General features: G+C 39.2%; 1 long non-coding RNA gene across 1 annotated transcript in view; it reads left to right on the top strand.

Annotated features, from left to right (window-relative positions):
* Positions 1 to 4495: 4495 nt before the first annotated feature.
* LOC108445671 overlaps positions 4496 to 13246 on the top strand; it is an 18677-nt gene continuing 9926 nt past the window's right edge. Inside the window, exon 1 of the long non-coding RNA XR_001860623.1 lies at positions 4496 to 4600. This is a non-coding gene — a long non-coding RNA (uncharacterized LOC108445671). The remainder of the gene's footprint in view (positions 4601 to 13246) is intronic.

Raw genomic sequence — 13246 nt, forward strand, 5'->3', positions numbered from 1 at the left:
TTTCCCTGAAAAATTTAAAGTAATCATTCCAGTGCTTTAATATTGCTTATATCTTCATAATTCTATATAAGATCTCTTATTTTCAAGCTAAAACTCAGCAGGTTATCTGAAGATCTTTTACTCTGCCTTGTAAAGGAGTTTGTTTTTCACATGTATCATACCGTATCAAAGCTTGTGATATGACTTTTAATTTATTTTACTCTCTCCTTTATGTTTGATGCTAATGACCTCTGGATTTTTTTAAATGCACAGAATTTTTAACTATCCCATTAAGTCATGATGAAGTTTACAATAGCTGAGACATCTGGCCTGGATGTGATATATATGAAAGGTAGTCACCTCACAAATCAGCAGTCTGTGGTGCTTGAGAGAGATTAGTCAGGAGGGCTACTTTAAAGCTTCCTTGGATAAAGAGATCAGACACATCTCCCAGATGTAAAATGCCTCTCTCTCTTCTGGAGAATATATTGAAAGGTGACTATGAAGGAGAACTGGGTGGCCCAGGAGGTATGGTAGTCGACTGTGGATCTATTAATCGCCAAGCCATTTTTTGGAAACTACAAATGGCCTGTAAGATTTTATGCAAAGCCAATGAAATAAAAATTGTTAAATACACTGTTGAGTCCTATTGCATTTGTGGAGGCTCTACTATAGCAGTTAACCTTAGAAACCAGGAATAACATGCATTAGAAATTACAATGCGCAGTATCTAGCATTGCTTGCAAATCGTTGGGGTTAGGTCCTGGTAGGATTTTGTAGCCCTGTTTTCTCTGACATTTTTAAATAAAATTGAGCATAACAAAAAAGGGAGGAAGTGTCCACGCATGGCATTTTGTACATCACCTCCTCCTTCAGTAGAACAAAGATTGGCTTCATGGAATTGAGAAAGCAGCACAACAGCAGCAGTCACTTGTTCAAAAATACAAGGAGAAGGGCAGGTGTCCCGATTTATTTACAGTATTTGTTCAGAAAGTGTGGGGACACACCTCAGCCTGGAGGCTTTAAATGGTTAAATTACCAGAAGAATGCAACAGTCAGGCAGCCAGGAAGTAGTTTAGATAAGTAATGGCTACTGAAGCTACAGGAATTGCAGGGGGAGAAGACCATTTTCTCTGACAGTGCTTTGGAGGGGGAGAGCTGATGCTGGATAGTTGATGTATTTCACTCTACACAGCCAAACCCAGCTTTAAAACAAAAACAAACTCCAGGACTAAGGAAAGATTGGAGTTTAGAACTGATCACATTGTCTCTAGCTCTCTTTTCTGTTCATCAAATGAACCTTTCATTTGTGTGTGGTTTTTGGTGCTAGCCCACTTAAGTAGCCAGATACAGGGCAGTGCTCATGATGCCTTTGTAGCTCAGTGGTTAAAACATTTTTCCAGGATCTGGGTTTGAATGCACTCAAGCTACTGCCAGGTAGTCCCAAGCCTCCTGTCTTCCAGATTAGTGTACTGAACAGCATTTTAGATGATTATGTAAAAGTAATAGCCAACACGAGCCCTTTTAAAATGAATTATTCCTGCTCATATAGGTACCTAGATTAGGTAGTAACTTGACAATAATGGATGCATCTAACATTTTACAGATTTAGGCTTGACAGAGGCATGGGAATTGCCTCCTACAGACATACCCCTACACTGAGTGTTCCTCGATGCCTGACTTTAAATGACTTCGTACTCTGTGTGAGGTTTTTGAGGAACATTTTTCAGTGGTGTCTGTAATGACATACTGTGTATATAAGGTGCCGTCTATTTTCTTATCTTCTCTAAAGTGGGCTGGTGTCTGACATCTGAGAACATGTCCCTTGTTTTGGAAAAGCACAGAGCATTGAGGTGCTGGACCATGTGCCAGGAGTTACAGAATCTGCAGGGTTCTGTGAAGTAGAGACACATCCCCGTGTTAAAGAATCACTGAGTAACACATAATTTCAAGAATACAGAATTCATAATGCTGAGGCTCTACTTCCACAATTCCCAAAGCAGGTGATATTTATAGAGCTTTGCTCTGACTGTGTCTGTGCTACGAATAGCCTTATAAAACAGGACCAGTCATTCTAGTGCATTTTATAAGCATTTTTTATATGGATTTACTTTATTGCCAGATTTAATTAATTTTTGAAAGGAATATAGGGCAAATGGGTTAGATATTCAATTAGCTGGAGAGAACATAGGTATGGGAAAAATGAAATAACTGTAAGGGTAGAGGGGAAAATGGAATGAGGCAGAACAAACATGCTTTCTCCATAATTTTTCTATTGTTTTGATGAAACTGAAACTGATCCACAGGACAAATGTCACTGCAGCCATTTTGGACTTTTTTATGTCTTCTTTCTCTCTATAAAACTGGAGCCAGAGATCTTCAGGGAATGGAATTATCACACACTTGGTGGTTTTGCCTCAATCTCCAACTATTTTGGAAATGAACACATGTTTATATCTCAGAAATAACTGAAGAGCCTCTAGTATTTATTAATCGGCTATTTACTCCAAAGGCCATTTATCTTATTAAAATGAAATCAAATCAACTGTTGCTGTTGGCAGCTCAGTGTGGAATAATGCAGTTTTAAGATAAATGAAAGGCCTTCAGAGTATGAAAAATGTGGTTAGAAAAAGCAAAACAGAAGCCTTGAGACCCTTTCCTTGGAAAAAGTGTCACAGTAGTTTAAGGTCACTTTGTGTAGCTGTATAACAATATCATTCATTATTCCCCTTCTAATCCTACCAAGTTTTTCTGAGTAATTTTAATTGACAATACATTTCTACAAGTTGGGGGGTATGTTTATGCTTTATGAGCCATCAAACAAGGTTGTTTGAGATGGATATGTTTAATGATACTCTGTTTTATGGACTCAGTCTCTGAGCTGGCCCAGTTTGGCTTCTTTCTGTCACAGAAAGATTGAGACTAGTAGTGGGTAGTTTGGGTTTACTGCGTAAGTGGAGCTGACTGCCAGTACGTTTGTATTTGAAGCTTGCTCAAAACAGATTCCAACTGATATGGAAAGCAAAAGTAATTATGGAGAGTTTTATGTGAAGAAGCCAATTTTACAGATTTTGGCTTTGGAGGTTTTTACTTGATTACTTGAACATAATAATAAAGGATCATCCAACTTTTAGCTATCCTCAGTTCTCAAGAATAATAAGTGTAATCAAGTATGGCTTTTGATTGCACACACTAGTCACTCAAAAGACCACATAAAAAAACACAGGGAATGAAAAAATATATTACAGGAGATAAAGAGCAAATGGAGGTAACACTGAAATTTTTCAGAGACCAGAGAGCAGACCTGGAATGAAAAAGACTGTCCAGATGCTGCCTCTTCTAAGAAACCAGTTTTCCTTTTTGATTCTGCTAGCCTCTTTGCATTTAATTTGTGGGTTATGACTCAAAAAGTGTGTCTGGAATGATCCATTCCATTGTGTCGTTTACCTCTCTTTGGGAAAAAAAAAATAGAATCAAGATGTCATGATTTTTCTGCTAATAATGACATTATTTCTAGCTGGCCTCTTTACTGTAGTCTTCGGCCAGGCTGCATTCTTTCAGGCTGCAAACACTCAGCTTATATGAGTTATACAAGTTGAGTTTATGCAAGCAGTGTTGATTAAAGATTTTAAAGATTTTCCCTGGCCTAAAGGGTTGCTTAAAGGGTATGGTAAATATTTGGCATTACAATATCAAGCCTGAGATCCTGAGTAATTTATGACAAAACACCTGCACAAATGAGCTGAAAGAAACTGAGCATGCTGAATTATTGCATGAGTTACTAAACTCAAATAGCTTCATATGGCCACACAAGAAAACTGAGAAGCTAAAAATATAATTACTTTCAGTCATTGTGAGGCATGAAAAATAGGTCTGTTGTGTGGTTTGGGGTTTTATTTTCAATATAAAATCACAAGTCTGTCTGATAGAGGATACTGTTTTTGATATTCTATTCCTAAATTTCTCCAAGTAAAATGACTGTACTCAACATAAAATTTTGATTAAAATCGTTGTATCAAATAAACATAATGAAGTACACATTCATACCCTTCTAAAGGAATGGAGAACCATGCTATTGTTCCCCCTCCCTCCCTCACCCTCTCCATTGCCTTACAACCAGAGACCCACCTGCCAGGTAAAACTCAGCGAGCAAAACTGTTTTCATTAGCTGCTGCCAGGATCTCTGCTCTAGACACTGGAAAGAAAGAGACCTATGATGCGGAAAGTAGAAAAAATTGCAATATTGACAAAAAGTGCTAATTTGTGAACTCACAGTTCACATGTTGAACATGTTCATCATTTTGAATCCTTTAGCTGGTGGAACCATATTCAGTTTTCTTTTCCCTGGTAAACAAAAGCTTTCAAGTTTTAATTTAACACTTATTTTACAGGGGTTTAAGTAAAATGGGAGAGCCAGCTGCTTATGACTTTCATAGAATTATTTAATGACTAAGTGCCTGAAGCTTAGTAATGATGTCATGTTCTTTTCACCTTTTTTGATCAAGTTCTGTGTGTATACAGTATCAAACCAGAAGAAAGAGAAGGAATAGCACAATACATGGAAAGGCTGCAACCCCCGATATCTGAATCAGAAACATCTATTGGAAGACCTCTACACTACGTAAGTCCATGGAGACCCACAGTTTGATGGAAGCAAAAAACCTTGTTGAGTCATCTGCAAGAGATTCCTGGGAAGCATAGTTATGCAGTTGCCTGTGTAATGTGAGATAAATCTGATTCAAAGAAAGGAGAGATGGGGAGTAAAAATCAGTTAAATAAGTGATTATCTCATTTTTTTTCCACAATTCTAGTTCAGGTAGTCATTTGCTCAGAGCATGCTGCGTTACTCATTTCTGTTTGCCATTATGAGTTAGGTCTGCTGGTATACGTAAAATAAGGGATTCCTTTTGTCTGCCCTGGAACAATAGTGTGTCACTCTACAGACGCTGTCAAATGAAAGAGCAGTTTCCTCAAACCATTTACGTTTGATCAGGCTGTCAAAGCCTAAAGACAGAGAAGACCCTTGTGCCTGACCAGCCTGTCTATAACCTGTTATGGAGACCCCACTAAACAGCCGGATGTATCAGAGGGGCTTCTGGGCTGTGCACTGACAGCTTATCAGAGTCAAATCCTTTATATCAGTTTAGAACAGAGATCCCTTTCTGGATTTCCCCACTTTTAGTTGGCAAATAACCATTTTTTTCAGGTACTTTGTTGACTGTCAATGACTGCTAGAGGCTTTGAAGGACTCACACTAAACACTTTATAGAATAACACATTTTATTAACAAACACAGTGATAACAGTAAACTGTGATAGATTAAATTGAGAGATTGGTGTTGATAGTATACTGACTGGCAAAAATGAATTTAAAGCAATATACAAACAAGTTCTAATGCCCAATGAAAGAAAGCTCAAGATAATTATTTAGCATGCAGAGAATAAGGCTCTTACCCTATAAATGTCCCTGTGGAGACAGAAGACAAGACAGGTACAGCTTGTCAATGATGCCAGAAGTTACAACAGAGTCTACTCTGACCTCCCTTCCCACTTAAGCTATATTTATATTATTTTCTTTGAGGGAGGGGGAAGGTAAAGTTACAGTTGATGTAATTTCATGTTTAGGTGGATTTTGACTGACTTTAGTCATTAGTATTTGTAGAAACATGAAAATTAATATGTATTTTCAAGTTAATGAAGCAAAGCTCAGCTTTCATTCACCACCTGGCACATTCCTTTGGCTTTTTTCCCGTTAGGTACATTGTTTTCATCAGAGCATGATCACAACCCCATTGTGTTGCTCCATTCTCTGTGTCACATGTGCATTGATTTCAACAGAGCATGACCACAGTAGCTCCGTGCCACTCCATCCTTTGTTTCATGTCCCCCTTAGAGCAGTACACCAAGCTTCCTTGGTGTTCCTGCTTCAAAGGTGTACAGACAGTTTGTCCCTGGTAAACTATAGCCAATGTATACATTCCTTCTTGCTGAACTTTGCTTTTCAGTATTTTCCAAACAGTTGCAACACTTTAATTTTCATCATCCCTTCTCATTGTTTCAGCAAATGTGGATTAGTAGGCCGTGGAAGATTGGCAGTGCACGTTAAGAACTGTGGTTATTGGCAACATATATAAAATGATGTACTGAAAATGGATGATTGAAGGTAGGAAATCACTGGTGCACCTAACGCATAAGGAGTGGCTCTGAGAAAGGAGTAGCTTTCTTTTGGTTTGGATCTATGAAAATAAGGCATGAACAGATGTCCAAAGTACTCTAGCTCTTTGAAGTGGAGGTTTTCTAGACAAAAAACCAAAAAAGGTTCTAACTGTCTGTTGGTCCCAGAGATAGCCTTTTTACACAGATGGACCCCAAATGAGAAGGGCAGTGTTTGATGGACGGGCTCCAAAATCCAAAGAGTGTATTTAAATCTGTATGTGTACAAAGCACATGCATGCACATGTAAGTACATTCATATAACATGTTTCCACCTAGGCTTTAAAGTCTGAGTGATGCTTTACTGAAGGCAACTCATGCTTTGCTTACGTTGGTCTGTATTTAAAGATGTATTTTGTGTGCACTAAATGCACTGGGCATTTTGTATGAATGTATGGATGAATGCAGACTATAGGAATGACTTCTAACTTTCTGAACCTGAACATAATCATCTGGCCTATTATCAGTAGACCTGACCCCGCAATACTGAAGGAAAAGCAGATCTCTATATGATGTAATAAACTTCTGATTATTACATGGAAACATTCCTTCTTTTGCTTTTAAACAGCTGTGGGAAGCAGAATATCAGCTCCTGGAGATTGCTCTCTCCAGGAGCCAACAGATCACTCTCTTTTGCCCACTCACTGATAGCACTGGATCCTACTATCCATTGAACTATTCATGCCAGGGAGAGCTAGCATCAGACATTGTCCAAATTCTGCCAGTGCCCCTAAATCTAATTAGGTGAGAAACAGACATATCAGCAAGCAATCCATGCTTAGCACTACAGAGGAAGGCAGAAAGTCTTGCCTGGCAATTAATTCCTTCACGGTTGCAAAACTAGAAATCTAACTTTGAATATGTGAGCAGAAGATGTTGAACAGGTGTCCCAGGGAAAGAACTCCTTGCATTGCCTGAGACTAGTTATCAACTAAGTGCTGAAGAAAATGGAAAAAACTTAAAATGTAATCACTTTTAAAAAACACTAGAGAAAATACATCTACTCTAATCTTACCAGCTAATGAACTGATACCTTTAAGGCTGAGACTTCACTAACTTACAGTTTCCAGGCTCCTTCATGAAACCAGGGTTAAAGTGGGGAGTTTAGTGACTCTAAGCTCAAATATGACTGTGCAGACCAACTGCTACACTCCTGAGCCACAAAACTTCTCACAAAAATTAATAAAAACATGTTTAAGAAAGATTTATATAATAATAAAAACTCCATGAACTGGTGACTTTATCCATTCTCCTTTTCTTCCAACTTACACTGCTTTTGCTTTCATATTCCAGTTAAATTAAAATCTTACTCAGTATCCTACTGATCTATGATTTTTTTTCAGCCAGAACGAACAACCCAACCTTCCGGAAACAGATGTGCAAGGACCTATACACAGAATTCAGATAATCCCTTAACTGTATTTTGATGATCTAGATATACCAAATATCATACCATAATGACTGTTTTCTAGTTTCATTAACATTTATTTTTATGTTGTTCTTTTCTTCCCTCACATCTTTAACAATTTCATATTTAAATTTGAGTACCAGGTCTAGAAATGACACTAATGTCCTAATTTTGATTGTATCAATACTGTGGCAAGAATTCCTGCTTCTATTGCACATTTTTTCTCTTTACGTAACCAAATATCAATGGAATGACATTCTCATCTATGACAGTAAAAGACCTGTCCAAATCAGTTGGTTTTACATCAGATTCTCATTCTTTGTAGATACAAATTGTGGACTTCATGCATGTTGTCTGGTACTGTTATACAATTAGAAACAATTCAAAAATCTGTTTCATTTGAAATCAGTTTCCCAAATAATTATAAATCAGATTCACTCAGTTCTTCTGCGCAGAAATTGAATAACTCAAAAACACTGCAATTCTGAAAATTTTGGCCAACGAAAATTTTTGCCTTTCATCTCAGGTTTTGCACCAAAATACTTAGGGTTAGATTAAAAAAAAAAGAGGTTATACATAAAATAACCCTTTTAGAATATCTGAGAGAAGGACAGAAACCAGACCTAAAATTCAGTGCGGGCATTTTTTTACCATTATTTCATGTGTTTGACCTAATTCTGAGAGGGAATCACACTGAAAGGGAGTACCCCCCATCTGCCAGCACTTCATCTCTGGTGTCTCACCTTTCCTAATACCTGCTCATGGAAGAACCTTCTTAAATGTGGGAGGAGGGAGACACACAAAAAGCCCTAGGTTTGCTCCCTCATAAATCTCAAATTAAAATCATGGTTGTACCCATCCATCTCAAACTTCATTCTCCAGTCTTTGGAGAAGCAAAGACTTTGCTCATTTTAAAAATAGGGGAATTGGTTCTAATTGAACTTGACTTTTTTGTTTTATTTCCTTACTCTTTTGTTGCTAGTATCTCTTTGGACCACCCAACATAACTCAGCTATTTTTCCTTGGCATTCATGCAGTCAGAATCCTTGCAAATGTCCCTGTTAGTCATTGCTTGGCCCAGCTACAACTGGCATAGTGAGGTTTTTGGAGTATATTTTTAATTTGCAGTCAGTTCCTTTTGACTCTTGGACATGAAACCAAAGACAGTATATCATACACTAAATCAGTGTAATAATTAGCTTGATATATGCTTCTTAATTAGTATAATTTTAATTGGCAAAAAACTCTTATGTTTTCATGACACAGGGGTTAATGATGTATATAAATTATGGTGACTCTGTCCCATTAGTTGGAGTCCCAAAGCCATCTCAGTGGAGGGCATACATAGCAGAGCTGTAATTCTCCCAATGGTCTAGTTCTATGGTGGAGTTCTAGGATCTCAGTAACTTGCAAGAGCCTGGGTGGCCAAAAGTCACCATTTGGGTGGCCCATGGAGCAGAATTTCACTGTTCTGAGTAGTCATGGTGTGTTTAGACTGACAGTGTAAATGAACACAAGAGTCCATCACAGGCACAGAAGACTGGGATAGCATGCAGCTGAAGGCGCATTGCTCCTCCAGGATTTAAAAACTTCCAATTTAGTACATTGTCTACTTCTAATCCTGAACGCACATGGCATCAGAAATAGTTGTGCTTAAATTAGAACCAAGACAAGATGTACAAGCTGAGTTAAGGCTCCTGCAGTCATCCTCCATTCAGGGCTGCGGACAGACAGAACTAAATGCATGTGGTTCTATTTCTGCCTCTTCCCTTTGCTAGCTGAAACCCATATGTGAATCACAGTGTGCTTGAGATGTTCTGCTATTATATATCATTGTTCAAAGTGCCATGTGTGCACTTACTTCATTTAAATCTCTGTGTTCCTTAAGGGATAGTTCATTTAAAAGTTGAGAGAGGTAAGATCCTCCTAAATGTGAACTGTTCAGGTATTTCCAGATGAACTGGCAGATATGGTAAGCATTTTGATGAGACCTGAAGTCTAGCACAGGCTTCTGGAAGCCAAGTGGATGATTTGCAAGTTATCAGTGCAATTTGGATCAGACTCTTCTTGAAAGAGAAACGTGCTGTGTTGGTTACCGGTGGTACTAAAGAGCATAGATGTGTTTCTAGAAGGATCAAGCAATGCGAAATCAGAACTGGAGTTTTTTGCTGAATGCAAATAGGGTAACAGGAGATCACACAGATAGCAAGAAGCTAGTTTTTCCTAAATATGTGGTAGAATCTGAATATATATGGAAATATTTGACTTAACCTAAGCTGGAAAAGCACAGAGCTCTCTGACATTGCAAAAAAGCAAAATATTTCTGGCCATTTTTATATTTTCCAATTGCTGTTGAATGTTGAAAGTAGGAGTATGTTGTTATAAATACGCTCAATTCCTTCGTGTCCTACATACTTAGCATTTTCCAGGAAATGTGGGTTCTCTTGATTTATGAAATTCAAGTCTCTGCGGACAATCTCTTTGCTTGCAGAGGACCATTTGGTTCCCTTGGTAAAACACCTATCTCCAGAGGAAAAAAATCAGTGAAAGATTAAAACTGACAAGCATCATTTATATGTCAAGAACTTTCCCCTGAGGTTACTACAGAACAAACCAAGCTGTATGCTAGATTCTTTGTTGTTTTTACTATACTGTTTTTCAAAAGCTGTGAATTTTCAGCATAATTGTGTGTGGTATAGTTCTCATCACAGCAACCCAAAAGATCTGTTAAAAAAAGAAAAGAAAGCCAACTAGGCAATGTACTTAAAATTGCATTCCTGTGACTGTGTGGGGTCTTTGAAGTGTTTTTAAAATGGCAAAATGGCAACATAACTGTGTTTCTATGACTGTATATAGGCATTGGCTCCAATTCACAAATCCCAAATTCCACCCAATTCTCAGTGCCTGGTGTTTTCTATTGGCAGGACACTTCCTGCACCCTACAGCCAAGCAACAGGAAATATTAGGGCTTGGATGGATTTAAGATGCCTAAATCTGGAATCCACTTGTGTTGAAATTTTTGACCCTGCCTTTCAGTCTCAGGTGTGAAACAGAAAACCATTAAATTCTGTCCCTACCACTCCTGTCTTCTATCTCCTCTTCCTCTTTTAGCATACAATTCAGTTGCTTCAGTGGAAGAACAGCAAGCTGGAGGGCAGTGATTGATATAACAGCACATACAAATGGTGGTCAAGAACATAATAACTGTGCTGCTGCTATCAAGAGACTGAGCCAATTAAATGCCATATTTTAATACAAACTTTTGCCAGGACTGTATTTGCTTTATTGAAGTTTCTAACAAGCCTTTAATGTTGTTACAACAGGATATTACTTTTTCTTCAGATAAAATATAAATGTTCTGCTAAAAAAGGAGTAAAAATTGTGCTACAAGGTTATGTGTTAAACAATTTCTGCATACTTCCAAGCAATGTAACTTAATCTTAGCATAGTAGGGGCACAGGTTTTCTATGGTGCAAGATGTGAAATGTTTATATAAACCACAGTTAAAAGAATTTCTAGGCTCAGTTCAAGAGTTTACACTTTTAAAGTCATTCCACCAGGGCATTCATCATGATCACACAATTGCTTCGTCTGAGTTCTTTAATTCTTTCACCCCTCTGAAATTGTGTATTTAAAAACCTATGACAGGATTCCTAAACAGACAAGGTCAGCTAGGTGTTGTAATCACATCTCTTCACTAAAAAAGCCATATGTAATTGGTTGAGCTTTGGCTCCAAATTGTTGTAAACTACCAACTCATATGAGTATTACTGGGAAGAGACCTAGGGAAAATGTCTGTAATATCCACTGTCTGTGTAATAAACAGAGTTATGCCTATCATTAGCACTCAAGCAAGTAAATGTTGGTGCTTTTATGGTACCTAAATAGTTTTTTTCCAGTGGTGGTCAGGACTGTTAGCCCAGCTGGTGCTCAAAGGGCTTGGATACCCTGGCCCTGGTGTCTGGATGCTGAGAGAGTAGGAGCTATGCCTTCTCTCTTGAAGCATATAATTTATTGGCTTTGAGAGGCCAGGTTTTGGTAGCAAAGGGGCTGCAGGGGTGGCTTCTGTGAGAAGATGCCGGAAACTACCTCCATACCTGACAGAGCCAACTCCAAGACAGATATGCTGCCAGCCAAACTGAGCCAAGTGACAATGCTGGCATTCTCTGGGATAACATACTCAAGAAAGGTTGAAAACTGCTGCACAAGAGCAGCTATGAGAAACAAGTGAGAGCATGTGAGAGAAAGAGCCCTGCAGACACCAAGAGCAGTGAAGGAAGAACAGAGGAGGTGCTCCTCCATTCTTCTATACCCTCCCAATCTTTTCCTTAGACCTCCTTTACTCTTAATGTGCATTAAAAAGACCTTGTTGTCTGACACAACACTGGCCAGCCTCAACTCTTAATTGAGCTTTGCCCTTTCATATCCTCTCTCAAAATGTATGAACTACAGCTCGGTAACTTTCCTTCAAAAATTCAAAAATTTCCTTCCTGACCTTACTTCGACACACATAATTTCCTTTCCCTCTTGAGTTTCAACATGAGTTCCTTGTTCAGCCTGACATTGGACACACTGGAATTGCCTGGTCCTGTGCTTTTAAATGGTGGTTCTTAAGAACTGACTGGCACTCATGGACACACAAGCCCTCAGAGGCAGATTCCATTGGGACACTGCTAAGTAGCTCCCTGAGTAGCTTGAAGATTGTCCTTTTGAAATCCAGGGTAACCACTCTGATTACCTCTTTTTCTCATCAACCATTTTGTCACCACTGTGGCCAAGTCACCTATCACTGCAGCCCCCAGAAGTCCTTCTCTATTGAGAAACAGCAAATTTAGGAGGGCAACATTCCTACTTGGCTCACTGAGTACCTGTGACATAAACTTCAGGAATTTGCCAGACTAGTCAAAGAACTATAGTATTTGCAGTAGATCTCTGGGAAGTTGAAATCTTTGCTAAGAGCTTCCCATTCAGAAATTTACCATAATTGCTTACAGGAGAACACATCATAAGACGAGTGGAGTTTCCTTCCCAAACATGGAATCTCAGAATCACAAAATGTGTACCTGAAGGAGGAAGTGGTCAACAAAGTCAGAGGAACTCACCAAGAGTGTTCATGATAAAAAAAGTCAGAGGAACCCACCAAGAGTTTTCAGCAGGGCCTACGGCCTGGGGACAGCCACCGTGCAGGACACCCAGCACCCAACAGCAGGGCAATGGGAAGAGAAGCTTGGGAAGGGGTGGCCTTAGCTCAGCACCCAGAGCTGCTGCTCTTCCCAAGGCTGACACTCAAGCCCAAGCCCAGGGTCTTGCTCAGGTGTGCACACTGTGGGTGTGCCCAAAGGAGCCCTGAGCACAATGTGAGGATGGAGGCAGTTATGGTACATGAGGCCCCTTCTATGTCAGTGTGCTCTGTGGCTGCACTGGGTTTGCAGTCCTTGCATACCCATGGTGGAGCCATGTCATGCTTTAACCCCCAGCCAGGAGCTCTGTGCCACACTGTTGCTCACTCACTGCTTGGTGGGGGAGAGGATTGAAGGGTTAAAGGTGAGAAAACCTGTGGCTAGACATAAAAGCAGTTTAAGAGGGAAAGCAAAAGTCATATATGCAAAGCTGGCCCCACCCTCACTTCCACAACCACCGCCACTGC

The sequence above is a fragment of the Corvus brachyrhynchos genome, unplaced genomic scaffold (genome assembly GCF_000691975.1).
Source record: "Corvus brachyrhynchos isolate BGI_N302 unplaced genomic scaffold, ASM69197v1 scaffold42, whole genome shotgun sequence".
Classification (NCBI taxonomy): domain Eukaryota; kingdom Metazoa; phylum Chordata; class Aves; order Passeriformes; family Corvidae; genus Corvus; species Corvus brachyrhynchos.